The sequence below is a fragment of the Lissotriton helveticus genome, chromosome 8 (assembly GCF_964261635.1).
Source record: "Lissotriton helveticus chromosome 8, aLisHel1.1, whole genome shotgun sequence".
Classification (NCBI taxonomy): Eukaryota; Metazoa; Chordata; class Amphibia; order Caudata; family Salamandridae; genus Lissotriton; species Lissotriton helveticus.
In genome coordinates this window covers 1,556,737,365-1,556,764,840 of record NC_136069.1, presented here as the reverse complement: position 1 = coordinate 1,556,764,840, position 27,476 = coordinate 1,556,737,365, and the positions used below count along the sequence as shown (strand labels likewise).

Genomic DNA, 27,476 nt, shown 5'->3' with positions numbered 1-27,476 from the left:
AGGGAGATCATTGCCCTGCTCTATCAGGGGAAAGAGTAGTGCCACTTAGGGTGTAGTGCCACTATGGGAATGGGGCCATTACTGGACATAGAAACTAAAGGGTACTGGGAGCTCAGATGGGCAGACTCTAAGTCTTGTGAAATGGAGCCTGTTTCAGGGTTGTGGTTGCTTGGCAGGTGGTAAGATAGCCCATACTTAGGAGCCCGGGGAGCTCGTGACTAGTGAATAGTTTATTTAAGGACGGTGGCCCAAGGAATATTATCGTTAAGGCCCGTCTTATGGCTGGAAAGTCTGTAAATCCAACGCTGTTCCTTCTCAAACAGTCGTGCTTGCACATTGGGACCTGGTTGGATTTGCTCAATGACAGTCCATCGCATGTCATTCGGGGTATGGCATGTCGTCAGAAAATGGTCCGTTAGTCTGGTGTTATTCTTCTTGCATCTCACTGTGCTTCGGTGTTCTGATATGCGTAGTTTCACTTTTCGGGTTGTCATTCCTATATAAGGAATCCCACAGGTGCATCTGATCAGGTAAATAACATTGGTACTGTTACAGTTAGTGTGCGATCTCTGTACCCATGTTTTTCCTGGTTCTAGATCCAGGGTTTTTGTGTTGGCAGTAAGGTGGCAGACGCTACAGTCCCCACATCTGGAATGTCCAGTAACTGGTGGGAGGCCCCATATTGCAGTGATGGTGGGGTTGGTGTCATTGGCTGTAGTTCTCGGCCGGGTGTTGACCAAGCTGTCCTTCAGGCTGCTTCTTTCCTTCCTTCGGTTGTCACATAAAATTCTGGCGGCGTTACATAGACGATGTCTTCACCATATGGCAAGGACCACGAGAGACACTTATGTCATTCATCACTTGGCTTAACACCTGTGATCCAAATCTACGATTCACACACAGTATAGACCCAAACGAGATGGTGTTCTTGGACATAGTAATCCAAAAAGAGAATGAGAGCTTGATAACCAAAACACACTTTAAGCCCACTGCGAAAAATAACCTCTTGAAATTTGACAGTTTCCATCCTCGCCCACTCAGGGAAAACTTACCCTATGGACAGTACTTGCGATTAAGAAGGAACTGCAGCAAAATATCTGATTACAAGAAACAGGCACAAGATCTCACTATCAAACTCGCAAATCGAGGCTACCCACAGACAATTATCAACAAATGTCAGAAACGAGCAAGGAACCAACCGAGAGAAGCTCTACTCGAGGACACACCCAGAATTATGGAAAACATGCCACTCACATGCGTTACAACATACAATGCCAGTGCTGATATGCATCAATTAAACAAATAATGTACCAACCAGAACCTGAACAGAAAATTCAAGGACGGGAATTGCTATTTAATAGCTTTTTATTTCAATTTTTTTAAGAAAGATAGATTTCTGTTTTTTAAATGGTCAAAAACAACGTATTCAAAAAGGAGGGACACATACAAGTGGGGAAACTTACGATTTTTCTTCACACATTCGCTATTACACCCATATCACAGGCATTCAACAAACTTTCACACCATTCAGGGAAAAGACTATAGGAACATACATTATACTCTTAAAAACCATACATTTATAATTTCTACTTCTCAAAAAAACCATAAAGCCACACACTGCGAACACAGTATTATAATAATCAAAAAAATGACTTTTTTCAAGTGTACATTCGTTTCAAAATAATTTTTTTGACTTTCAACAATTCTTCGTAATGTACAGACGGGCTGGAAGAATTAATTAGACGACCAAGCCGTTTTCGCAGGTATATTGTGGCACAAAGCCTACGCGTTTCGAATCCCAATTGTTCTCTTTAGGATTCTCTTCAGAGCCTCGAGTACTATCTAGACAGAACACAATCAAAAATGAGACACAAACAGTGAATTAATAAAACATAAATGCTAGGTGACAACCACAACAACAAATAAGCAGATCAGGGTTCACCTTTTAAACAATTTTTTGATGTAGACCAACTCTCAAGAAACCCACTCAGGTTGCCCAACCCACACTCTCTGAGGCTTACCAATGGAGGAAAAAACGAGAGAACATCCAGATGGTGGAGGAGGGTCGTTAATAAGGAGCAAGGAACCGTATCTGCAAGATGGAGGAACATGTCTTAATTCAGTTCATTCAAAAGATTGAAATGTAGACTAAGAGCCCACAGCAAGTCGGTGATACTTGCCTTAATAAGGTGTTTGTGCTGTTTACGGTGTTCCAATTGAAGACCAGGGCAGTGCACGGATGTGGTCAAGATGCAGCTGTCTATGTATTTTAAAAAAATAAAAATAAGAATATCTGAGAGTTTTATTCTTATTTAGGTATGCCTTTGCATTAACTGGGAATGCGTTCGCTGAACATTCAAGTTTAGCACTTAATAAAGAAGAGAGGCTTCATGATGTCACAAAAGCTGAGTGCGACGGAGTTGTGGCATAAGAAATGCACTATTTGCCGTCGTGTCTTAATCGGCAGGCAAGATTTTTCCTTACCTGAAGTGAATTTCAGGCTACTGCTGGCAGTCTGGCAGAGGCACGCCTGCAAGCACTTTTTTTCTTTCTTCTGTGCCGATGGGGATTGAATTGGACGACCGAATTGCGGCGTCTTTTACATTTCTGTAACAGGATACAGGGGTAATCAAAAGAAAGTCGTGGAGGGCTACATAGCGGATGATAGCGGCACTGTTAAGCATTTTAATTCGGGGCTCACCGTGATGTATATAAACTCCCGGATAACTGGCTCGGATTTAGGCTGTAGCCGACGCCATGCCGTTCACTAGATATAATTACAAAAAGACACATTTTAGTGTCTACACTCTAATAAATATATCAGCGTGGGTGTCCAGCTAACTGGCAGTACTTACTTAGTTCTCAGGAAAAACGACGTAAATCAGCTGGCGTTTCTGGTAGCACTGCTTCTTCGCCCATGCGCATAGCATACCGTGGCGAGACACTTTCCAGTTTATAAAGGGGCATGACGGGAAGCACTGCCTGCTCCTTAAAGGGACACCGTACACAGGGTGGTATTACCGCGTTTTGAGGCAATCTAGCACCCACTGGGGCTGTAATATTTCTCTCACTCACCCGGGGTGTCACCTCCATGCGTGGAACTATCCGATTTCAAAATCACAGCTCCATTAGACACAATACATGCAAGATCAAGAAGGCCACTTTGAAATTGAGTGGCAAAATTCAGGGTAATGCATGTGCTGTGTATTTACAATTTGAAGATTTCACTGAATTCATTCAGACCAGAGATCGCTGTATCAAATTTCACAATTAAAAAGGCTTCCCGTTTGGAGAGTTGTACGTTAACATCACCTCCACGGGGGTCCTTCTCAATTCTTGATATTACAGTCCATTTGAGATCACTAATTGCATGTTGCATTTTTGTCCAATGTTGGACCAATGGGGCGTTTTCTACTTTATTCTTGAGTCTTGATTTGTGCTGGGAAATGCGTTGACGCACTTCTTGACTGGTTTTTCCTATGTATAATTGCTGGCAGGGGCATATAATGCCATAGACCACACACTTAGACTTACAATTGCTGAAGGTGTTATGTTTCCAGTAGATCCCGTTATGCTGGAATAGGGAACCTTCAATTGTGGATTCGCAACAAAGACAAGTTCCACATCTGTGGTGTCCAATTATGGGTGGCAAGCGCATCATTTGGCGCAATGTGGGTGGTCTGGGAGCAGGCATAGCTGCACGGACAATATGGTTGGCAATGTTGTTTTCCTTTTTAAAGGCAAACAGAGGTGGATCTTTAAGGCTCTCATCTAAGTTTTCAACTAGATGCCAATTTTGTCCAATGATCCGTTTTAGCTGGTTAGCATTGGGGCAAAAAGTGGTGACACATACCTGTCGCTTTACATTGGTCTTTTCTTTGCGTTCTAGTAGTGCTTCCCGTGGTGTCCACCGAGCTCTCTTCATGCAGTTTTTAACTAGCCTTTTGGGGTAACCCCTATCGCATAACTTTGATATCAGTTTATCAGCGTGATGGTTGAAGTCCTCCTTAAACGTACAGTTCCGGCGGACTCGCAGGAACTGCCCGTAAGGAAGATTTTCTTTTAGGCTTCTGGGGTGGTGGCTATTGAACATTAGAGATTTGTTGCGGTCAGTAGATTTTACAAATAATGTGGTGGCCAACTTGCCTTCTTTTGGGAAAACCTCAACATCAAGGAATGAGATTCTGCTGGTAGACTGGGTTAGGCTGAACTTGATATCTGCAGTCCTGGAATTTAGCCATTGATGAAAAGCTGTTAAAGTGTCATCATCTCCTGTCCATATCATGAACACATCATCAATAAATCGGAGCCACGCTCCGATATATTGATGGAAGGGATTGTTAGAGTGTATATAGGTATCCTCGTACATAGACATGAAGAGCACCGCCAGCTCCGGCGCAAAGGGGCAGCCCATAGCCACCCCTTTGGTTTGGTAGTAGAATTCACCGTTGAAACAAAAATAGTTTCTCTTGAGGGCAAATGATGCAAGTCGTACCAAGAATTCAGTCGGTACTTGCACTGGACGTGATCTTTGATCTAGAAAGTGTGACAGGACCGCTACTGCTTCATCCTGCGGGATCTGTGTGTACAGCGATGTCACGTCTAAGGTGACTAAAATATCACTGTATTCACGGTAGTTGATGTTAGCCAGTTTATTTATGAAGTCTGTGGTGTCTTGTAGGTAGGATCGCACCTGACCCATAAATTCCTTTAAGAAACAGTCCACGTATTTGGCAATCGGCTCAAGCAGAGAGCCACATCCTGCCACGATGGGCCTGCCTGGCGGGTTGTTCGGATCTTTATGGATTTTGGGCAATACGTAGAACATCGGGATTTTGGGGTACTTGATTTTTAGGTATTCCAGCTCTTTAGGACCAACAAATCCTTGATCAAATCCTTCCTGTATTAAAATGAATAACTCATTTTGAAGGTCTGTCGTAGGGTCTTTGCCTATCTTGCGGTAGCAGTTGACATCATCTAGCTGCCGCATTACTTCGATGGTATAATTGTCGGTGTCCCATATAACTATGGCACCGCCTTTGTCGGCCTGTTTAACTATTATTGAGGTGTCATTCTTTAAGTTGTTTAATGCAGTCATCTGCTGTTTGGTGGTGTTGAATTGTATAAACTTCCTCTGTTTTTCTATGGCTGAGATAGCAGAAAGGACACTTCTTTCGAAAGTCACAAGTTCTTTCGGAATTTTATTCACAGGGGGGCAGAAGGTAGATCTATTTCTCAAACCAGTGACTTCCACCGGTCTTTGTGTGGAACTATCACTAAAAAATAGGGTGAGCCGTAGTTTTCTACAAAATTCAATGAACTCAGACTTCATTTTCACGAAGTCGGTTCTTTTTGAAGGTACAAACGATAAACCTTTTGCCAAGATGTCTTCCTCTTCTCGTGTAAGAACCTTCTTTGACAGGTTGAAAATGGGCGACGCTTTTAATTTTTGTAGTGCTGGCGTCGTGTCTTCATCTCCCATGGTATCGTAAATCTCGCCCTGCCTCTCCCTAAAAAATGAGGGTTAGAGGATTGCCCTTGTTGCTGTTGGTTGGCGTTCCAATTTTTATTTCGGTTAGGGCGGTTGTAATTGCCACTAGTATCACTATCTGTCCCTGACGACGATGTATCTGAGAAAGAGATAAACTGTTTCCTAGATCTCCCTTGGTTATCCGAGAGAAAGCGTCGTGATTCTGCTTTCGAGTAAAAGTCCCCTTGGAGATACGGGTATATATTCTCCAATGAAAAGTTTTTTTTGTCTTTCTCGAATTGATTACTTTTCTGTGTTATAGTGTAATCTTTAAACTCTTGTATCTCTTTCGCTACTTTCTCTAGTAATGTTTTAGCATCAGCTATGGTAGGGTTAATACTGATCTCAGCCGCTAATTTGGCAATTTCTGCTAGTTCTTCCTTTGAAATTCTTACAGCAGTCTCTACCGTTAGGACCATTAGGTCTCTGCTGCATTTAGTTTCTATGAATGAAAAGCCTTTTTTGAAAATAGGGTCCTCTGTGAAGATAACTGGTATATTTTTAATTTGTAACCCACCTGGGATCGTACCTTCCTTAAGATGTTGTAACAGGAAGTGTCCGTGGAGGTCTGTCCTGATCTGTTTCTTTTTTAAGCGAAGCAACTTATCGGCCTCGTTAGATGATGTCGCAGTCTCACTTAAGGTAACCGACGCGAATATGGGAGGGTCACTGATGAGGTTCCTGATGTGGTCTTCTGAGTATGCAAAGGTGTCCTTCTCTGCCATTTATTTATAAATGAAAAAAGAGGAAAGAAACCAGTTTAAGACACTAAACAAAAAAGTACAAATAACAATGAAAATAATACTAATACTAATCACACGTGTACAGGAACTGAAACAAGTGGATACTTAATGTAAGGAGGGAAATCTTCAACCTACACTTCAAAATGAATGAAGTTCACACAATACCTCGCGGGCCTGCGCCTGCTATAATAATTGGAAAGCAACTACGGGTGGGCTCTAATCAGCAAGGCTGAGCCAAATTATCAAAAAACAAAAATAGAACGCCAGTGCTGATATGCATCAATTAAACAAATAATGTACCAACCAGAACCTGAACAGAAAATTCAAGGACGGGAATTGCTATTTAATAGCTTTTTATTTCAATTTTTTTAAGAAAGATAGATTTCTGTTTTTTAAATGGTCAAAAACAACGTATTCAAAAAGGAGGGACTCATACAAGTGGGGAAACTTACGATTTTTCTTCACACATTCGCTATTACACCCATATCACAGGCATTCAACAAACCTTCACACCATTCAGGGAAAAGACTATAGGAACATACATTATACTCTTAAAAACCATACATTTATAATTTCTACTCTCTCCCTTCCATCAATATATCGGAGCGTGGCTCCGATTTATTGATGATGTGTTCATGATATGGACAGGAGATGATGACACTTTAACAGCTTTTCATCAATGGCTAAATTCCAGGACTGCAGATATCAAGTTCAGCCTAACCCAGTCTACCAGCAGAATCTCATTCCTTGATGTTGAGGTTTTCCCAAAAGAAGGCAAGTTGGCCACCACATTATTTGTAAAATCTACTGACCGCAACAAATCTCTAATGTTCAATAGCCACCACCCCAGAAGCCTAAAAGAAAATCTTCCTTACGGGCAGTTCCTGCGAGTCCGCCGGAACTGTACGTTTAAGGAGGACTTCAACCATCACGCTGATAAACTGATATCAAAGTTATGCGATAGGGGTTACCCCAAAAGGCTAGTTAAAAACTGCATGAAGAGAGCTCGGTGGACACCACGGGAAGCACTACTAGAACGCAAAGAAAAGACCAATGTAAAGCGACAGGTATGTGTCACCACTTTTTGCCCCAATGCTAACCAGCTAAAACGGATCATTGGACAAAATTGGCATCTAGTTGAAAACTTAGATGAGAGCCTTAAAGATCCACCTCTGTTTGCCTTTAAAAAGGAAAACAACATTGCCAACCATATTGTCCGTGCAGCTATGCCTGCTCCCAGACCACCCACATTGCGCCAAATGATGCGCTTGCCACCCATAATTGGACACCACAGATGTGGAACTTGTCTTTGTTGCGAATCCACAATTGAAGGTTCCCTATTCCAGCATAACGGGATCTACTGGAAACATAACACCTTCAGCAATTGTAAGTCTAAGTGTGTGGTCTATGGCATTATATGCCCCTGCCAGCAATTATACATAGGAAAAACCAGTCAAGAAGTGCGTCAACGCATTTCCCAGCACAAATCAAGACTCAAGAATAAAGTAGAAAACGCCCCATTGGTCCAACATTGGACAAAAATGCAACATGCAATTAGTGATCTCAAATGGACTGTAATATCAAGAATTGCAAAGGACCCCCGTGGAGGTGATGTTAACGTACAACTCTCCAAACGGGAAGCCTTTTTAATTGTGAAATTTGATACAGCGATCTCTGGTCTGAATGAATTCAGTGAAATCTTCAAATTGTAAATACACAGCACATGCATTACCCTGAATTTTGCCACTCAATTTCAAAGTGGCCTTCTTGATCGTGCATGTATTGTGTCTAATGGAGCTGTGATTTTGAAATCGGATAGTTCCACGCATGGAGGTGACACCCCGGGTGAGTGAGAGAAATATTACAGCCCCAGTGGGTGCTAGATTGCCTCAAAACGCGGTAATACCACCCTGTGCACGGTATCCCTTTAAGGAGCAGGCAGTGCTTCCCGTCATGCCCCTTTATAAACTGGAAAGTGTCTCGCCACGGTATGCTATGCGCATGGGCGAAGAAGCAGTGCTACCAGAAACGCCAGCTGATTTACGTCGTTTTTCCTGAGAACTAAGTAAGTACTGCCAGTTAGCTGGACACCCACGCTGATATATTTATTAGAGTGTAGACACTAAAATGTGTCTTTTTGTAATTATATCTAGTGAACGGCATGGCGTCGGCTACAGCCTAAATCCGAGCCAGTTATCCGGGAGTTTATATACATCACGGTGAGCCCCGAATTAAAATGCTTAACAGTGCCGCTATCATCCGCTATGTAGCCCTCCACGACTTTCTTTTGATTACCCCTGTATCCTGTTACAGAAATTTAAAAGACGCCCAATTCGGTCGTCCAATTCAATCTCCATCGGCACAGAAGAAAGAAAAAAAGTGCTTGCAGGCGTGCCTCTGCCAGACTGCCAGCAGTAGCCTGAAATTCACTTCAGGTAAGGAAAAATCTTGCCTGCCGATTAAGACACGACGGCAAATAGTGCATTTCTTATGCCACAACTCCGTCGCACTCAGCTTTTGTGACATCATGAAGCCTCTCTTCTTTATTAAGTGCTAAACTTGAATGTTCAGCGAACGCATTCCCAGTTAATGCAAAGGCATACCTAAATAAGAATAAAACTCTCAGATATTCTTATTTTTATTTTTTTTAAATACATAGACAGCTGCATCTTGACCACATCCGTGCACTGCCCTGGTCTTCAATTGGAACACCGTAAACAGCACAAACACCTTATTAAGGCAAGTATCACCGACTTGCTGTGGGCTCTTAGTCTACATTTCAATCTTTTGAATGAACTGAATTAAGACATGTTCCTCCATCTTGCAGATACGGTTCCTTGCTCCTTATTAATGACCCTCCTCCACCATCTGGATGTTCTCTCGTTTTTTCCTCCATTGGTAAGCCTCAGAGAGTGTGGGTTGGGCAACCTGAGTGGGTTTCTTGAGAGTTGGTCTACATCAAAAAATTGTTTAAAAGGTGAACCCTGATCTGCTTATTTGTTGTTGTGGTTGTCACCTAGCATTTATGTTTTATTAATTCACTGTTTGTGTCTCATTTTTGATTGTGTTCTGTCTAGATAGTACTCGAGGCCCTGAAGAGAATCCTAAAGAGAACAATTGGGATTCGAAACGCGTTTTGCTTTGTGCCACAATATACCTGCGAAAACGGCTTGGTCGTCTAATTAATTCTTCCAGCCCGTCTGTACATTACGAAGAATTGTTGAAAGTCAAAAAAATTATTTTGAAACGAATGTACACTTGAAAAAAGTCGTTTTTTTGATTATTATAATACTGTGTTCGCAGTGTGTGGCTTTATGGTTTTTTTGAGAAGTAGAAATTATAAATGTATGGTTTTTAAGAGTATAATGTATGTTCCTATAGTCTTTTCCCTGAATGGTGTGAAAGTTTGTTGAATGCCTGTGATATGGGTGTAATAGCGAATGTGTGAAGAAAAATCGTAAGTTTCCCCACTTGTATGTGTCCCTCCTTTTTGAATACGTTGTTTTTGACCATTTAAAAAACAGAAATCTATCTTTCTTAAAAAAATTGAAATAAAAAGCTATTAAATAGCAATTCCCGTCCTTGAATTTTCTGTTCAGGTTCTGGTTGGTACATTATTTGTTTAATTGATGCATATCAGCACTGGCGTTCTATTTTTGTTTTGTTTTTTGATAATTTGGCTCAGCCTTGCTGATTAGAGCCCACCCGTAGTTGCTTTCCAACAACATACAATGCAGCATCAAATCTAGTGAGTAAAAGCATACGAAAACACTGGTCCATACTCTGCACTGGGAAATTCAACTGGGAAAAACCCTTGTTTTCGTACAAAAAGGCATGCAGCCTGAAGGACAGCTTGGTCAACACCCGGCCGAGAACTACAGCCAATGACACCAACCCCACCATCACTGCAATATGGGGCCTCCCACCAGTTACTGGACATTCCAGATGTGGGGACTGTAGCGTCTGCCACCTTACTGCCAACACAAAAACCCTGGATCTAGAACCAGGAAAAACATGGGTACAGAGATCGCACACTAACTGTAACAGTACCAATGTTATTTACCTGATCAGATGCACCTGTGGGATTCCTTATATAGGAATGACAACCCGAAAAGTGAAACTACGCATATCAGAACACCGAAGCACAGTGAGATGCAAGAAGAATAACACCAGACTAACGGACCATTTTCTGACGACATGCCATACCCCGAATGACATGCGATGGACTGTCATTGAGCAAATCCAACCAGGTCCCAATGTGCAAGCACGACTGTTTGAGAAGGAACAGCGTTGGATTTACAGACTTTCCAGCCATAAGACGGGCCTTAACGATAATATTCCTTGGGCCACCGTCCTTAAATAAACTATTCACTAGTCACGAGCTCCCCGGGCTCCTAAGTATGGGCTATCTTACCACCTGCCAAGCAACCACAACCCTGAAACAGGCTCCATTTCACAAGACTTAGAGTCTGCCCATCTGAGCTCCCAGTACCCTTTAGTTTCTATGTCCAGTAATGGCCCCATTCCCATAGTGGCACTACACCCTAAGTGGCACTACTCTTTCCCCTGATAGAGCAGGGCAATGATCTCCCTCCAACATCGCCAGTGCTACTTGCACCGATTTCAAAACTTTATTTTACATCCACAGTGCCAGCGGAACTGACTAGGCAAATTTTTTTAGCCCCTTCGCCCCCTACGGGCACTGCCTGTCAGCCAGCTCCACTCGCCTCCCCTGTATCTAGAGGGCAGCTACTCCTTTATTCCCAAAGCCCATGTGCACATTCTCCGCCGCTCACACGAGCGTTGTTTACCTCTTGTAGGGGTGTGACTGCCAACAGCAGCGTCATCACGCTCAGTCACTTGGCCACGCCCCCAGACGTGCTTCCGGCCACGCCCACCCCGGAAGCGGCCAACGCCTACAATTACAATCTGCAGTGAACGGCTCTACTAGCCGAGCAGGGAACCATGGCAGTAGGTCTCTAGCTAATCGCTATGCCGGATAACTGTAAGTACACCCACACCCTTTGCAGCGGACGCGCTGAAACACCCGAGACACTCACTCGGATTGCGCCTCGCTTCCCGCAACCCGGCCACACGCTCAAACCCTTTTCCCATATATTCCGCAATTGCAGAATGTGTTCATCTGTTGCGAAGAGCCTACGCCCTGCCCGATGAAGCGCATAAGAGCTCTGAATTAAGTAAGCCTGAACTCACGCCACCATGCCCATGTGTACTTTAAATGTTATATGTATGTTAGCCTTGTTTGTTGATTGTTACGGTTACTTTCACGAAACGACTAAATACGTACTAAGCGCACGCTACCATAGCACTGTTTACTCATAGCCACCATTAATTAAGCGCACCAAGGTGTTCATCCTGACAATAAGCACAGCCCCATCACCCTGATTGATGTGCTAACCACTAGCGGATAAGCACGCCGCCAAGGTGGCATAAAAACTACGCCAAGCATAACGCATGCAGCGATGCACGTATATATTGATCAATCGATTATGCTCAGCATCCTCGGATGCCACCATTTCTCACCCGGAGGGCTAAAACGATATCTATATGGCATGATAATTCACTAAATAGAGACACTCCACGACGTAACAGGAGAGTAAATATGTCCACAATTGACACTTGCTTTTATTCCTTTTTCTCTACAGGTCTCTTTTTTCTTTTGCTTGCTCACTTATTTAGCTGAGCACACACACCCCGAGCAATTTGCCGGAGGGTTCAACAGGGGATCAGGGCAGGGTGAGCCTTTTAGGGGGCCCACACCTCCCGTCCACCTGTTTTTGGTCCTGAAGAAACCGGGCACTGTCCCTATGGTAGAAACATGTCGACCAATGCACACCAACACATATAGAGATGAGTGGGTCGTAACTTGCCTACTACCATCTCACCATTATTTTTAACATTGTTCAGTTACTCTATAATAAAGTTATTTTTGAGTTAAACCAGGACAATTTTTAACATTTATTCTTTTTTGCACCTACAGTCACAACCCGCACCACTGTAGTTCAGGTGTCGAAGCACACCCTGGTGACGCTAGGCCACCAGGGTGGACCCCGATGATGAAGCATGTCACCGCCAGGCTGGTGAGTGAGGGGTTTTAAAGAAAAGGAAATTTCTTTCCTTTTATGCCATTATATCTACCTATTTCATCTGCCATGATAGAGCCTATACATGGTTGCCCCCTGACTTTTCGGGCACATGTTTTGTTTCGTTCCTGCTGCCTCCCACCTACACAGCAGCGGCAGACTACCACAAAACAAGGATAGTTAGAGGTGTCTTGAGTAAAGAAGACACTGCAGGACAAGAATTTGGGGACTTCGTAAAGGGTTTTCTGCCGTTCTGGGAAACCATGGGTAACGGCAGGAACATAAGGCAATTGACAAGGGTGGTTGAATCCACCGTGGTTGAAACTGCCGGTGCCCTTAGTAACTTGACTGCTGAGCTCCAGTCGGATCGTCTTATGACCCTTCAGAACAGGGTCGCGTTAGATGTCATACTTGCAGACCGAGGTGGGGTATGTAAATTGATCCAATCGAGTTGCTGTGTTTTCATTCCAGATAACGCTCCAACAGTGTACCAGGCCATCTCCAAACTGCATAAGATTTCCGAATCTATTCATGTGGATAAAGGAGATTGGTCGTTGATGGGATGGTTTTGGGAACTGGTATTCGCCTGAGGATGGAAAATTCTGATGGTCATTGGGATGGTCTTAGCCATTCTTTTCCTGTTCTGTCTGTGCGTGCAGTGTGCTCCTGCAATATGTGGCCTCTGTGCTACATCATGTGTAAGGAAACCTGTATCAAGAGATGAGCTAAGTACTAGGATGATGTTACAGCAACATCTCAATGACTTTAGGAATATAGACCCGGACTCAGATTAGCATGAGGATAGGTTAAATTGCCTATGCAAGGGCAAAAGGAGGGTTTGTGGTTCTGAAAATTCTGGACTCGTGCAATAAACTTTGTCGTAGTATGACGATTTTGGTATCAACAGACCGAGAATGGCTAGTACACTATGTACAAGCATTTTCGCCATATTCCAGTAACGATTTCACCTCGAAATCGTCATTTTCGTCCTGAACCCTTGGCTTCCATTTTGTGTACGGCAGCCATTTTGTGAGTTGCCCTCACATAGGCTTATAATACAGCTAAACTCGATTCCAAAGGACACGTACACCTTAATTGACTTCTCTCTGACCTGGGCAAGCTGAAACCATTGCCCCAGGCCGAACCTGCCCGGCCAGTTCCTTTCCCAGTGGCCGAGCAAGATAGCATCAAGGCACAACATGCCATAAACCTTTTCATCGCACACACACCCTACCTAATCTTGCTCACACCTGTCCCTGTTTCTTTACATATGTCTTGCTTTACAAGGAGGAGGTGCCCATTTTTATTGGGGGTACACCGATATCTGATGAAAATGTTGGGCCTTGCCGGGTAATTTGTTTTGGGCTGGACGTACTGAAATGTGGGCTTGTCATCATGACTCTGCTTTTTCTTTGTAGTGAAAACATGTGAATGGTCTAATGAAATGTAAAGAATGTTTGCCTAAAGCTTAATATTTTGTATAAAAAGAGAAGCCTGGCTTTGTAAGATTGAGCAGTCTCCTGAGAATATACATACGTTGTACTTCTAGGACGCCTGTTACTTGGTTGCAGCCAATAAATTCGATCTTTGACTTCACCTAGAAGACTCTGAGTTTCTGTGTCTGAATCAGGAAAGTACTCGAGGTCTTTGGGTGTTGTCCCTGGCACCGCTGGGTTACCGGTTCAGTACCGGTTCTGAAAAACCCAGTACATCATGATTTGGGTAGCTGAGTCAGTGGCTCTACTCCTGGGGTGTGATGCTGCTAAAAGCAGGCTGCAAAGTGTTTCAAAATGCAGGCACGTTTGGGACTGTGTAGTCTTACACTATTATTGGTTAGAGGTATAGCGAATCCACAATCAGTTTTCATAACCAATAAAAAGTTGCTTGTATTAGCGTCCGGGATTTAGGCAGAATCAACTTACAATGGCCGCTCTTCTTGGAGATAGAGGGCCTGATTTGGGTTGCTGAATCAGTGACTCTGCTCTTCGTATGAGACTGTGCAATGAGATGATTCTGCAGTGGATTGTAATGCACTGGGCTGAGTAGTCCCAGTCGCATTTAGGAGGGAAGTTGAATTTGGCCTGTATCATAGTTTATAGTCAATCAATAGATTGAGCTTCCAGTGCCAAGGCAGAGTCGCTGCTCCTGGAAATGGAGGTGCTGATTTGGGTAGCTGAGTCAGTGGCTCTACTCCTCGGGTGTGATGCTGTTGGAAGCAGGCTGCAAAGTGTTTCAAAATGCAGGCACGTTTGGGGCTGGGTAGTCTTATACTATTAAAGGTTAGAGCAATAGCGAATCCACAATTACTTTTTATAATCAATAAATAGTGGCTTGTATTAGCATCTGGGAATTAGGCAGAATCAACATACAATGGCCGCTCTTCTTGGAGATAGAGTGCCTGATGGGGTTGCTGAGTCAGTGACTCTGCTCTTTGTATGAGATTGTGCTATGAGATGATTCTGCAGTGGATTTCAATGCACTAGGTTGAGTTGTCAAAGTCGTATTTAGGAGGGAAGTTGAATTGGGCCTGGATCATAGTTTATAATCAATCAATAGATTGAGCTTCCAGTGTCAAGGCAGAGTTGCTGCTCTTGGAAATGGAGGTGCTGATTTGGGTAGCTGAGTCAGTGGCTCTACTCCTAGGGTGTGATGCTGCTGGAAGCAGGCTGTAAAGTGTTTCAAAATGCAGGCACGTTTGGGGCTGCGTAGTCTTATACTATTATAGGTTAGAGGTATAGCGAATCCACAACCAGTTTTTATAATCAATGAATGGATGTATGACATCACAACGCATGCTTTTACATCGCATGCCTTTACAACGCTGTTTTTACAACGCATGCCTTTACAACGCATAGTGCTTTGGGGCGCTGGATAGTGAATAGTTTAATTTACTATTCCAACTCCAGTCCCCGTGGATAGTAGGGAAGGTGTTGGATAGTAAATTAAACCTATTCCCTATCCTAGAGCGCCCCCCAGCACAATGCGTTGTAATGGTTTGCGTTGTAAAAGTTGCATCGTAAAGGCACTGCGTGGTAAAAGTTGCGTTGTAAAGGATGTTTCCCTCAATAAATAGTGGCTTGTATTAGCGTTCAGGATTTAGGCAGAATCAACTTACAATGGCCGCTCTTCTTTGAGATAGAGTGCTTGATTTGGGTTGCTGAGTCAGTGACTCTGCTCTTTGTATGAGATTGTGCTATGAGATGATTCTGCAGTGGATTGTAATGCACTGGGTTGAATAGTCCCAGTCGCATTTAGATGGGAAGTTAAATTGGGCCTGGATCATAGTTTATAATCAATAAATAGATTGAGTTTCCAGTGTCAAGGCAGAGTCATTGCTCTTGGAAATGGAGGTGCTGATTTGGATAGCTGAGTCAGTGGCTCTACTCCTCGGGTGTGATACTGCCGGAAGCGAGATGCGAAGTGTTACGAAAGGCAGGCAGGTTTGGGTCTGAGTAGTCACATAGTATTATAGGTTAAAGGTCTAGCAAATCCACAATCAGTTTTTATAATCAATAAATAGTGGCTTGTAGTAGCGTCCGGGATTTAGGCAGAATCAACTTACAATGGCCGCTCTTCTTGGAGATAGAGTGCCTGATTTGGGTTGCTGAGTCAGTGACTCTGCTCTTTGTATGAGATTGTGCTATGAGATGATTCTGCAGTGGATTGTAATGCACTGGGTTGAGTTGTCCCAGTCGCATTTAGGAGGGAAGTTGAATTAAGCTTGGATCATAGTTTATAATCAATGAATAGATTGAGCTTCCAGCGTCAAGGCAGAGTCGCTGCTCTTGGAAATGGAGGTGCTGATTTGGGTAGCTGAGTCAGTGGCTCTACTCCTGGGGTGTGATGCTGCTGAAAGCAGGCTGCAAAGTGTTTCAAAATGCAGGCACGTTTGGGGCTGTGTAGTTTTACACTATTATAGGTTAGAGGTATAGCGAATCCACAATCAGTTTTCATAACCAATAAAAGGTGGCTTGTATTAGAGTCCGGGATTTAGGCAGAATCAACTTACAATGGCCGCTCTTCTTGGAGATAGAGTGCCTGATTTGGGTTGCTGAGTCAGTGACTACGCTCGTTGTATGAGATTGTGCTATGAAATGATTCTGCAGTGGATTTTAATGCACTGGGTTGAGTAGTCCCAGTCGCATTTAGGAGGGAAGTTGAATTGGGCCTGGATCATAGTATATAATCAATCAATAGATTGAGCTTCCAGTGTTAAGGCAGAGTCGCTGCTCTTGGAAATGGAAGTGCTGATTTGGGTAGCTGAGTTAGTGGCTCTACTCCTGGGGTGTGATGCTGCTGGAAGCAGGCTGCAAAGTGTTTCAAAATGCAGGCACGTTTGGGGCTGTGTAGTCTTATACTATTATAGGTTAGAGCAATAGCGAATCCACAATTACTTTTTATAATCAATAAATAGTGGCTTGTATTAGCGTATGGGAATTATGCAGAATCAACTTACAATGGCCGCTCTTCTTGGAGATAGAGTGCCTGATTTGGGTTGCTGAGTCAGTGACTCTGCTCTTTGTATGAGATTGTGCTATGAGATGATTCTGCAGTGGATTTTAATGCACTGGGTTGAGTTGTCCCAGTGTCATTTAGGAGGGAAGTTGAATTGGGCCTGGATCATAGTTTATAATCAATAAATAGAGTGAGCTTCCAGTCTCAAGGCAGAGTCGCTGCTCTTGGAAATGGAAGTGCTGATTTGGGTAGCTGAGTCAGTGGCTCTACTCCTCGGGTGTGATGCTGCTGGAAGCAGGCTGCAAAGTGTTTCAAAATGCAGGCACGTTTGGGGCTGGGTAGTCTTATACTATTATAGGTTAGAGCAATAGCGAATCCACAATTACTTTTTATAATCAATAAATAGTGGCTTGTATTAGCATCTGGGAATTAGGCAGAATCAACATACAATGGCCGCTCTTCTTGGAGATAGAGTGCCTGATTGGGTTGCTGAGTCAGTGACTCTGCTCTTTCTATGAGATTGTGCTATGAGATGATTCTGCAGTGGATTTCAATGCACTAGGTTGAGTTGTCAAAGTCGCATTTAGGAGGGAAGTTGAATTGGGCCTGGATCATAGTTTATAATCAATCAATAGATTGAGCTTCCAGTGTCAAGGCAGAGTTGCTGCTCTTGGAAATGGAGGTGCTGATTTGGGTAGCTGAGTCAGTGGCTCTACTCCTGGGGTGTGATGCTGCTGGAAGCAGGCTGTAAAGTGTTTCAAAATGCAGGCACGTTTGGGGCTGCGTAGTCTTATACTATTATAGGTTAGAGGTATAGCGAATCCACAACCAGTTTTTATAATCAATGAATGGATGTATGACATCACAACGCATGCTTTTACATCGCATGCCTTTACAACGCTGTTTTTACAACGCATGCCTTTACAACGCATAGTGCTTTGGGGCGCTGGATAGTGAATAGTTTAATTTACTATTCCAACTCCAGTCCCCGTGGATAGTAGGGAAGGTGTTGGATAGTAAATTAAACCTATTCCCTATCCTAGAGCGCCCCCCAGCACAATGCGTTGTAATGGTTTGCGTTGTAAAAGTTGCATCGTAAAGGCACTGCGTGGTAAAAGTTGCGTTGTAAAGGATGTTTCCCTCAATAAATAGTGGCTTGTATTAGCGTTCGGGATTTAGGCAGAATCAACTTACAATGGCCGCTCTTCTTTGAGATAGAGTGCTTGATTTGGGTTGCTGAGTCAGTGACTCTGCTCTTTGTATGAGATTGTGCTATGAGATGATTCTGCAGTGGATTGTAATGCACTGGGTTGAATAGTCCCAGTCGCATTTAGATGGGAAGTTAAATTGGGCCTGGATCAGAGTTTATAATCAATAAATAGATTGAGTTTCCAGTGTCAAGGCAGAGTCATTGCTCTTGGAAATGGAGGTGCTGATTTGGATAGCTGAGTCAGTGGCTCTACTCCTCGGGTGTGATACTGCCGGAAGCGAGATGCGAAGTGTTACGAAAGGCAGGCAGGTTTGGGTCTGAGTAGTCACATAGTATTATAGGTTAAAGGTCTAGCAAATCCACAATCAGTTTTTATAATCAATAAATAGTGGCTTGTAGTAGCGTCCGGGATTTAGGCAGAATCAACTTACAATGGCCGCTCTTCTTGGAGATAGAGTGCCTGATTTGGGTTGCTGAGTCAGTGACTCTGCTCTTTGTATGATATTGTGCTATGAGATGATTCTGCAGTGGTTTGTAATGCACTGGGTTGAGTAGTCCCAGTCGCATTTAGGAGGGAAGTTGAATTGGGCCTGGATCATAGTTTATAATCAAACAATAGATTGAGCTTCCAGTGTCAAGGCAAAGTCGCTGCTCTTGGAAATGGAGGTGCTAATTTGGGTAGCTGAGTCAGTGGCTCTACTCCTGGGGTGTGATGCTGCTGGAAGCAGGCTGCAAAGTGTTTTAAAATGCAGGCATGTTTGTGGCTGTGTAGTCTTATACTATTATAGGTTAGAGGTATAGCGAATCCACTATCAGTTTTTGTAATCAATAAATAGTGGCTTGTATTAGCGTCCGGGATTTAGGCAGAATCAACTTACAATGGCGGCTCTTCTTGGAGATAGAGTGCCTGATTTGGGTTGCTGAGTCAGTGACTCTGCTCTTTGTATGAGACTGTGCTATGAGATGATTCTGCAGTGGATTGTAATGCACTGGGTTGAGTAGTCCCAGTTGCATTTAGGAGGGAAGTTGAATTGGGCCTGGATCATAGTATATAATCAATCAATAAATTGAGCTTCCAGTGTCAAGGCAGAGTGGCTGCTCTTGGCAATGGAAGTGCTGATTTGGGTAGCTGAGTCAGTGGCTCTACTCCTGGGGTGTGATGCTGCTGGAAGCAGGCTGCAAAGTGTTTCAAAATGCAGGCACGTTTGGGGCTGCGTAGTCTTATACTATTATAGGTTAGAGCAATAGCGAATCCACAATTACTTTTTATAATCAATAAATAGTGGCTTGTATCAGCGTCTGGGAATTAGGCAGAATCAACTTACAATGGCCGCTCTTCTTGGAGATAGAGTGCCTGATTTGGTTTGCTGAGTCAGTGACTCTGCTCTTTGTATGAGATTGTGCTATGAGATGATTGTGCAGTGGATTTTAATGCACTGGGTTGAGTTGTCCCAGTCGCATTTAGGAGGGAAGTTGAATTAAGCTTGGATCATAGTTTATAATCAATGAATAGATTGAGCTTCCAGCGTCAAGGCAGAGTCGCTGCTCTTGGAAATGGAGGTGCTGATTTGGGTAGCTGAGTCAGTGGCTCTACTCCTGGGGTGTGATGCTGCTGAAAGCAGGCTGCAAAGTGTTTCAAAATGCAGGCACGTTTGGGGCTGTGTAGTTTTACACTATTATAGGTTAGAGGTATAGCGAATCCACAATCAGTTTTCATAACCAATAAAAGGTGGCTTGTATTAGAGTCCGGGATTTAGGCAGAATCAACTTACAATGTCCGCTCTTCTTGGAGATAGAGTGCCTGATTTGGGTTGCTGAGTCAGTGACTGCTCTTTGTATGAGATTGTGCTATGAGATGATTCTGCAGTGGATTTTAATGCACTGGGTTGAGTTGTCCCAGTCGCATTTAGGAGGGAAGTTGAATTGGGCCTGGATCATAGTTTATAATCAATAAATAGAGTGAGCTTCCAGTGTCAAGGCAGAATCATTGCTCTTGGAAATGGAGGTGCTGATTTGGGTAGCTGAGTCAGTGGCTCTACTCCTGGGGTGTGATGCTTCTGGAAGCAGGCTGCAAAGTGTTTCAAAATGCAGGCACGTTTGGGGCTACGTAGTCTTATACTATTATAGTTTAGAGCTATAGCGAATCCACAATTAGTTTTTATAATCAATAAATAGTGGTTTGTATTAGCGTCCGGGATTTAGGCAGAATCAACTTACAATGGCCGCTCTTCTTGGAGATAGAGTGCCTGATTTGGGTTGCTGAGTCAGTGACTCTGCTCTTTGTATGAGATTGTGCTATGAGATGATTCTGCAGTGGATTTTAATGCACTGGGTTGAGTAGTCCAAGTCGCATTTAGGAGGGAAGTTGAATTGGGCCTGGATCATAGTTTATAATCAATCAATAGATTGAGCTTCCAGTGTCAAGGCAGAGTCGCTGCTCTTGGAAATGGAGGTGCTGATTTGGGTAGCTAAAGTCAGTGGCTCTACTCCTGGGGTGTGATGCTGCTGGAAGCAGGCTTCAAAGTGTTTCAAAATGTAGGCACGTTTGGGGCTGTGTAGTCTTATACTATTATAGGTTAGAGGTATAGCGAATCCACAATCAGTTTTTATAATTAATAAATAGTGACTTGTAGTAGCATCTGGGATTTAGGCAGAATCAACTTACAATGGCCGCTCTTCTTGGAGATAGAGTGCCTGATTTGGGTTGCTGAGTCAGTGACTCTGCTCTTTGTATGAGATTGTGCTATGAGATGATTCTGCAGTGGATTTTGATGCACTGGGTTGAGTAGTCCAAGTCGCATTTAGGCGGGAAGTTGAATTGGGCCTGGATCATAGTTTATAATCAATCAATAGATTGAGCTTTCAGTGTCAAGGGAGAGTCGCTGCTCTTGGAAATGGAGGTGCTGATTTGGGTAGCTGAGTCAGTGGCTCTACTCCTTGGGTGTGTTGCTCCTGGAAGCGGGTTGTGAATTGTTTCGAAATGTAGGGAGTTTCAGGGCTGTGTAGTCTCATACTATTATATGTTAGAGGTATAGCGAATCCACAATCAGTTTTTATAATCAATAAATAGTGGCTTGTATTAGCGTCTGGGATTTAGGCAGAATCAACTTACAATGGCCGCTCTTCTTGGAGATAGAGTGCCTGATTTGGGTGGCTGAGTCAGTGACTCTGCTCTTTGAATGATATTGTGCTATGAGATGATTCTGCAGTGGATTTTAATGCACTGGGTTGAGTAGTCCAAGTCGCATTTAGGAGGGAAGTTGAATTGGGCCTGGATCATAGTTTATAATCAATCAATAGATTGAGCTTCCAGTGTCAAGGCAGAGTCGCTGCTCTTGGAAATGGAGGTGCTGATTTGGGTAGCTGAAATCAGTGGCTCTACTCCTGGGGTGTGATGCTGCTGGAAGCAGGCTTCAAAGTGTTTCAAAATGCAGGCACGTTTGGGGCTAGTAGTCTTATACTATTATAGGTTAGAGGTATAGCGAATCCACAATCAGTTTTTATAATGAATAAATAGTGACTTGTAGTAGCATCTGGGATTTAGGCAGAATCTACTCACAATGGCCGCTCTTCTTGGAGATAGACTGCCTGATTTGGGTTGCTGAGTCAGTGACTCCGCTCTTTGTATGAGCTTGTGCTATGAGATGATTCTGCAGTGGATTGTAATGCACTGGGTTGAGTAGTCCCAGTCGCATTTAGGTGGGAATTTGAATTGGGCCTGGATCATAGTTTATAATCAATAAATAGATTGAGCTTCCAGTGTCAAGGGAGAGTCGCTGCTCTTGGAAATGGAGGTGCTGATTTGGGTAGCTGAGTCAGCGGCTCTACTCCTTGGGTGTGTTGCTCCTGGAAGTGGGTTGTGAATTGTTTCGAAATGTAGGGAGTTTCGGGGCTGTGTAGTCACATACTATTATATGTTAGAGGTATAGCGAATCCACAATCAGTTTTTATAATCAATAAATAGTGGCTTGTAGTAGCGTCCGGGATTTAGGCAGAATCAACTCACAATGGCTGCTCTTCTTGGAGATAGAGTGCCTGATTTGGGTTGCTGAGTCAGTGACTCTGCTCTTTGTATGAGATTGTGCTATGAGATGATTCTACAGTGGATTGTAATGCACTGGGTTGAGTAGCCCCAGTCACATATAGATGGGAAGTTGAATTGGGCCTGGATCATAGTTTATAATCAATAAATAGATTGAGCTTGCAGTGTCAAGGCAGAGTCATTGCTCTTGGAAATGGAGGCGCTGATTTGGGTAGCTGAGTCAGTGGCTCTACTCCTGGGGTGTGATGCTGCTGGAAGCAGGCTGCAAAGTGTTTCAAAATACAGGCACGTTTGGGGCTGTGTAGTCTTATACTATTATAGGTTAGAGGTATAGTGAATCCAAAATCAGTTTTTATAATTAATAAATAGTGGCTTGTAGTAGCATCTGGGATTTAGGCAGAATCAACTCATAATGGCCGCTCTTCTTGGAGATAGAGTGCCTGATTTGGGTTGCTGAGTCAGTGACTCCGCTCTTTGTATGAGCTTGTGCTATGAGATGATTCTGCGGTGGATTGTAATGCACTGGGTTGAGTAGTCCCAGTCCCATTTAGGTGGGAATTTGAATTGGGCCTGGATCATAGTTCATAATCAATAAATAGATTGAGCTTTTATTGTCAAGGCAGAGTCGCTGCTCTTGGAAATGGAGGTGCTGATTTGGGTAGCTGAGTCAGTGGCTCTAATCCTGGGGTGTGATGCTGCTGGAAGCAGGCTGCAAAGTGTTTCAAAATGCAGGCACGTTTGGGGCTGTGTAGTCTTATACTATTAGAGGTTAGAGGTATAGCGAATCCACAATCAGTTTTTATAATCAATATCAAGTGGCTTGTATTAGCGTCCGGGATTTAGGCAGAATCAATTTACAATGGCCGCTCTTCTTGGAGATAAAGTGCCTGATTTGGGTTGCTGATTCAGTGACTCCGCTCTTTGTATGAGAATGTGCTATAAGATGATTCTGCAGTGGATTGTAATGCACTGGGTTGAGTAGTCCCAGTCGCATTTAGGAGGGAAGTTGAATTGGGCCTGGATCATAGTTTATAATCAATCAATAGATTGAGCTTCCAGTGCCAAGGCAGAGTCCCTGCTCTTGGATATGGAGGTGCTGATTTGGGTAGCTGAGTCCGTGGCTCTACTCCTGGGGTGTGATGCTGCTGGAAGCAGGCTGCAAAGTGTTTCAAAATGCAGACACGTTTGGGGCTGCGTAGTCTTATACTATTATAGGTTAGAGGTATAGCGAATCCACAACCAGTTTTTATAATCAATAAATAGTGGCTTGTATTAGCATCCGGGATTTAGGCAGAATCAACTTACAATGGCCGCTCTTCTTGGAGATAGAGTGCCTGATTTGGGTGGCTGAGTCAGTGACTCTGCTCTTTGTATGAGATTGTGCTATGAGATGATTCTGCAGTGGATTTTAATGCACTGGGTTGAGTAGTCCAAGTCGCATTTAGGAGGGAAGTTGAATTGGGCCTGGATCATAGTTTATAATCAATCAATAGATTGAGCTTCCAGTGTCAAGGCAGAGTCGCTGCTCTTGGAAATGGAGGTGCTGATTTAGGTAGCTGAAATCAGTGGCTCTACTCCTGGAGTGTGATGCTGCTGGAAGCAGGCTTCAAAGTGTTTCAAAATGCAGGCACGTTTGGGGCTAGTAGTCTTATACTATTATAGGTTAGAGGTATAGCGAATCCACAATCAGTTTTTATAATGAATAAATAGTGACTTGTAGTAGCATCTGGGATTTAGGCAGAATCTACTCACAATGGCCTCTCTCCTTGGAGATAGACTGCCTGATTTGGGTTGCTGAGTCAGTGACTCCGCTCTTTGTATGAGCTTGTGCTATGAGATGATTCTGCAGTGGATTGTAATGCACTGGGTTGAGTAGTCCCAGTCGCATTTAGGTGGGAATTTGAATTGGGCCTGGATCATAGTTTATAATCAATAAATAGATTGAGCTTCCAGTGTCAAGGGAGAGTCGCTGCTCTTGGAAATGGAGGTGCTGATTTGGGTAGCTGAGTCAGCGGCTCTACTCCTTGGGTGTGTTGCTCCTGGAAGCGGGTTGTGAATTGTTTCGAAATGTAGGGAGTTTCGGGGCTGTGTAGTCACATACTATTATATGTTAGAGGTATAGCGAATCCACAATCAGTTTTTATAATCAATAAATAGTGGCTTGTAGTAGCGTCCAGGATTTAGGCAGAATCAACTCACAATGGCTGCTCTTCTTGGAGATAGAGTGCCTGATTTCGGTTGCTGAGTCAGTGACTCTGCTCTTTGTATGAGATTGTGCTATGAGATGATTCTACAGTGGATTGTAATGCACTGGGTTGAGTAGCCCCAGTCACATATAGATGGGAAGTTGAATTGGGCCTGGATCATAGTTTATAATCAATAAATAGATTGAGCTTCCAGTGTCAATGCAGAGTCATTGCTCTTGGAAATGGAGGCGCTGATTTGGGTAGCTGAGTCAGTGGCTCTACTCCTGGGGTGTGATGCTGCTGGAAGCAGGCTGCAAAGTGTTTCAAAATGCAGGCACGTTTGGGGCTGTGTAGTCTTATACTATTATAGGTTAGAGGTATAGTGAATCCAAAATCAGTTTTTATAATTAATAAATAGTGGCTTGTAGTAGCATCTGGGATTTAGGCAGAATCAACTCATAATGGCCGCTCTTCTTGGAGATAGAGACCTGATTTGGGTTGCTGAGTCAGTGACTCCGCTCTTTGTATGAGCTTGTGCTATGAGATGATTCTGCAGTGGAATGTAATGCACTGGGTTGAGTAGTCCCAGTCCCATTTAGGTGGGAATTTGAATTGGGCCTGGATCATAGTTCATAATCAATAAATAGATTGAGCTTTTATTGTCAAGGCAGAGTCGCTGCTCTTGGAAATGGAGGTGCTGATTTGGGTAGCTGAGTCAGTGGCTCTAATCCTGGGGTGTGATGCTGCTGGAAGCAGGCTGCAAAGTGTTTCAAAATGCAGGCACGTTTGGGGCTGTGTAGTCTTATACTATTAGAGGTTAGAGGTATAGCGAATCCACAATCAGTTTTTATAATCAATATCAAGTGGCTTGTATTAGCGTCCGGGATTTAGGCAGAATCAACTTACAATGGCCGCTCTTCTTGGAGATAAAGTGCCTGATTTGGGTTGCTGATTCAGTGACTCCGCTCTTTGTATAAGAATGTGCTATAAGATGATTCTGCAGTGGATTGTAATGCACTGGGTTGAGTAGTCCCAGTCGCATTTAGGAGGGAAGTTGAATTGGGCCTGGATCATAGTTTATAATCAATCAATAGATTGAGCTTCCAGTGCCAAGGCAGAGTCCCTGCTCTTGGAAATGGAGGTGCTGATTTGGGTAGCTGAGTCCGTGGCTCTACTCCTGGGGTGTGATGCTGCTGGAAGCAGGCTGCAAAGTGTTTCAAAATGCAGACACGTTTGGGGCTGCGTAGTCTTATACTATTATAGGTTAGAGGTATAGCGAATCCACAACCAGTTTTTATAATCAATAAATATTGGCTTGTATTAGCGTCCGGGATTTAGGCAGAATCAACTTACAATGGCCGCTCTTCTTGGAGATAGAGTGCCTGATTTGGGTTGCTGAGTCAGTGACTCTGCTCTTTGTATGAGATTGTGCTATGAGATGATTCTGCAGTGGATTTTGATGCACTGGGTTGAGTAGTCCAAGTCGCATTTAGGAGGGAAGTTGAATTGGGCCTGGATCATAGTTTATAATCAATAAATAGATTTTGCTTCCAGTGTCAAGGCAGAGTCGCTGCTCTTGGAAATGGAGGTGCTGATTTGGGTAGCTGAGTCAGTGGCTCTACTCCTGGGGTGTGATGCTGCTGGAAGCAGACTGCAAAGTGTTTCAAAATGCAGGCACGTTTGGGGCTACGTAGTCTTATACTATTATAGGTTAGAGCTATAGCGAATCCACAATTAGTTTTTATAATCAATAAATAGTGGCTTGTATTAGCGTCCGGGATTTAGGCAGAATCAACTTACAATAGCCGCTCTTCTTGGAGATAGAGTGCCTGATTTGGGGTGCTGAGTCAGTGAGTCTGCTCTTTGTATGAGATTGTGCTATGAGATGATTCTGCAGTGGATGTTAATGCACTCGGTTGAGTAGTCCAAGTCGCATTTAGGAGGGAAGTTGAATTGGGCCTGGATCATAGTTTATAATCAATCAATAGATTGAGCTTCCAGTGTCAAGGCAGAGTCGCTGCTCTTGGAAATGGAGGTGCTGATTTGGGTAGCTGAAGTCAGTGGCTCTACTCCTGGGGTGTGATGCTGCTGGAAGCAGGCTTCAAAGTGTTTCAAAATGCAGGCACGTTTGGGGCTGTGTAGTCTTATACTATTATAGGTTAGAGGTATAGCGAATCCACAATCAGTTTTTATAATTAATAAATAGTGACTTGTAGTAGCATCTGGGATTTAGGCAGAATCTACTCACAATGGCCGCTCTTCTTGGAGATAGAGTGCCTGATTTGGGTTGCTGAGTCAGTGACTCTTCTCTTTGTATGAGATTGTGCTATGAGATGATTCTGCAGTGGATTGTAATGCACTGGGTTGAGTAGTGCCAGTCGCATTTAGGAGGGAAGTTGAATTGGGCCTGGATCATAGTTTATAATCAATCAATAGATTGAGCTTCCAGTGTCAAGGCAGAGTCGCTGCTCTTGGAAATGGAGGTGCTAATTTGGGTAGCTGAGTCAGTGGCTCTACTCTTGGGGTGTGATGCTGTTGGAAGCAGGCTGCAAAGTGTTTTAAAATGCAGGCACGTTTGGGGCTGTGTAGTCTTATACTATTATAGGTTAGAGGTATAGCGAATCCACAATCAGTTTTTATAATTTATAAATAGTGGCTTGTAGTAGCATCTGGGATTTAGGCAGAATCAACTCATAATGGCCGCTCTTCTTGGAGATAGAGTGCCTGATTTGGGTTGCTGAGTCAGTGACTCCGCTCTTTCTATGAGCTTGTGCTATGAGATGATTCTGCGGTGGGTTGTAATGCACTGGGTTGAGTAGTCCCAGTCCCATTTAGGTGGGAATTTGAATTGGGCCTGGATCATAGTTCATAATCAATAAATAGATTGAGCTTCCAGTGTCAAGGCAGAGTCGCTGCTCTTGGAAATGGAGGTGCTGATTTGGGTAGCTGAGTCAGTGGCTCTACTCCTGGGGTGTGATGCTGCTGGAAGCAGGCTGCAAAGTGTTTCATAATGCAGGCACGTTTGGGGCTGTGTAGTCTTACACTATTATAGGTTAGAGGTATAGCGAATCCACAATCAGTTTTTATAATCAATATCAAGTGGCTTGTATTAGCGTCCGGGATTTAGGCAGAATCAACTAACAATGGCCGCTCTTCTTGGAGATAAAGTGCCTGATTTTGGTTGCTGATTCAGTGACTCTGCTCTT

General features: G+C 43.5%; 2 long non-coding RNA genes across 2 annotated transcripts; one reads left to right on the top strand and one right to left on the bottom strand.

Annotated features, from left to right (window-relative positions):
• Window positions 1–1,828: 1,828 nt before the first annotated feature.
• Window positions 1,829–2,590, bottom strand: LOC144772050 (uncharacterized). Its single transcript, XR_013599619.1, has 4 exons — window positions 2,485–2,590; window positions 2,181–2,260; window positions 2,022–2,092; window positions 1,829–1,842 (listed from the first exon to the last, which is right to left on the bottom strand). It is a non-coding gene; the product is annotated as an uncharacterized LOC144772050 (long non-coding RNA).
• A 5,683-nt stretch (window positions 2,591–8,273) lies between these two features.
• LOC144772049 (uncharacterized) lies at window positions 8,274–9,012 on the top strand. Its single transcript, XR_013599618.1, has 4 exons — window positions 8,274–8,338; window positions 8,427–8,492; window positions 8,587–8,708; window positions 8,933–9,012. It is a non-coding gene; the product is annotated as an uncharacterized LOC144772049 (long non-coding RNA).
• The last annotated feature ends 18,464 nt before the right edge of the window (window positions 9,013–27,476 follow it).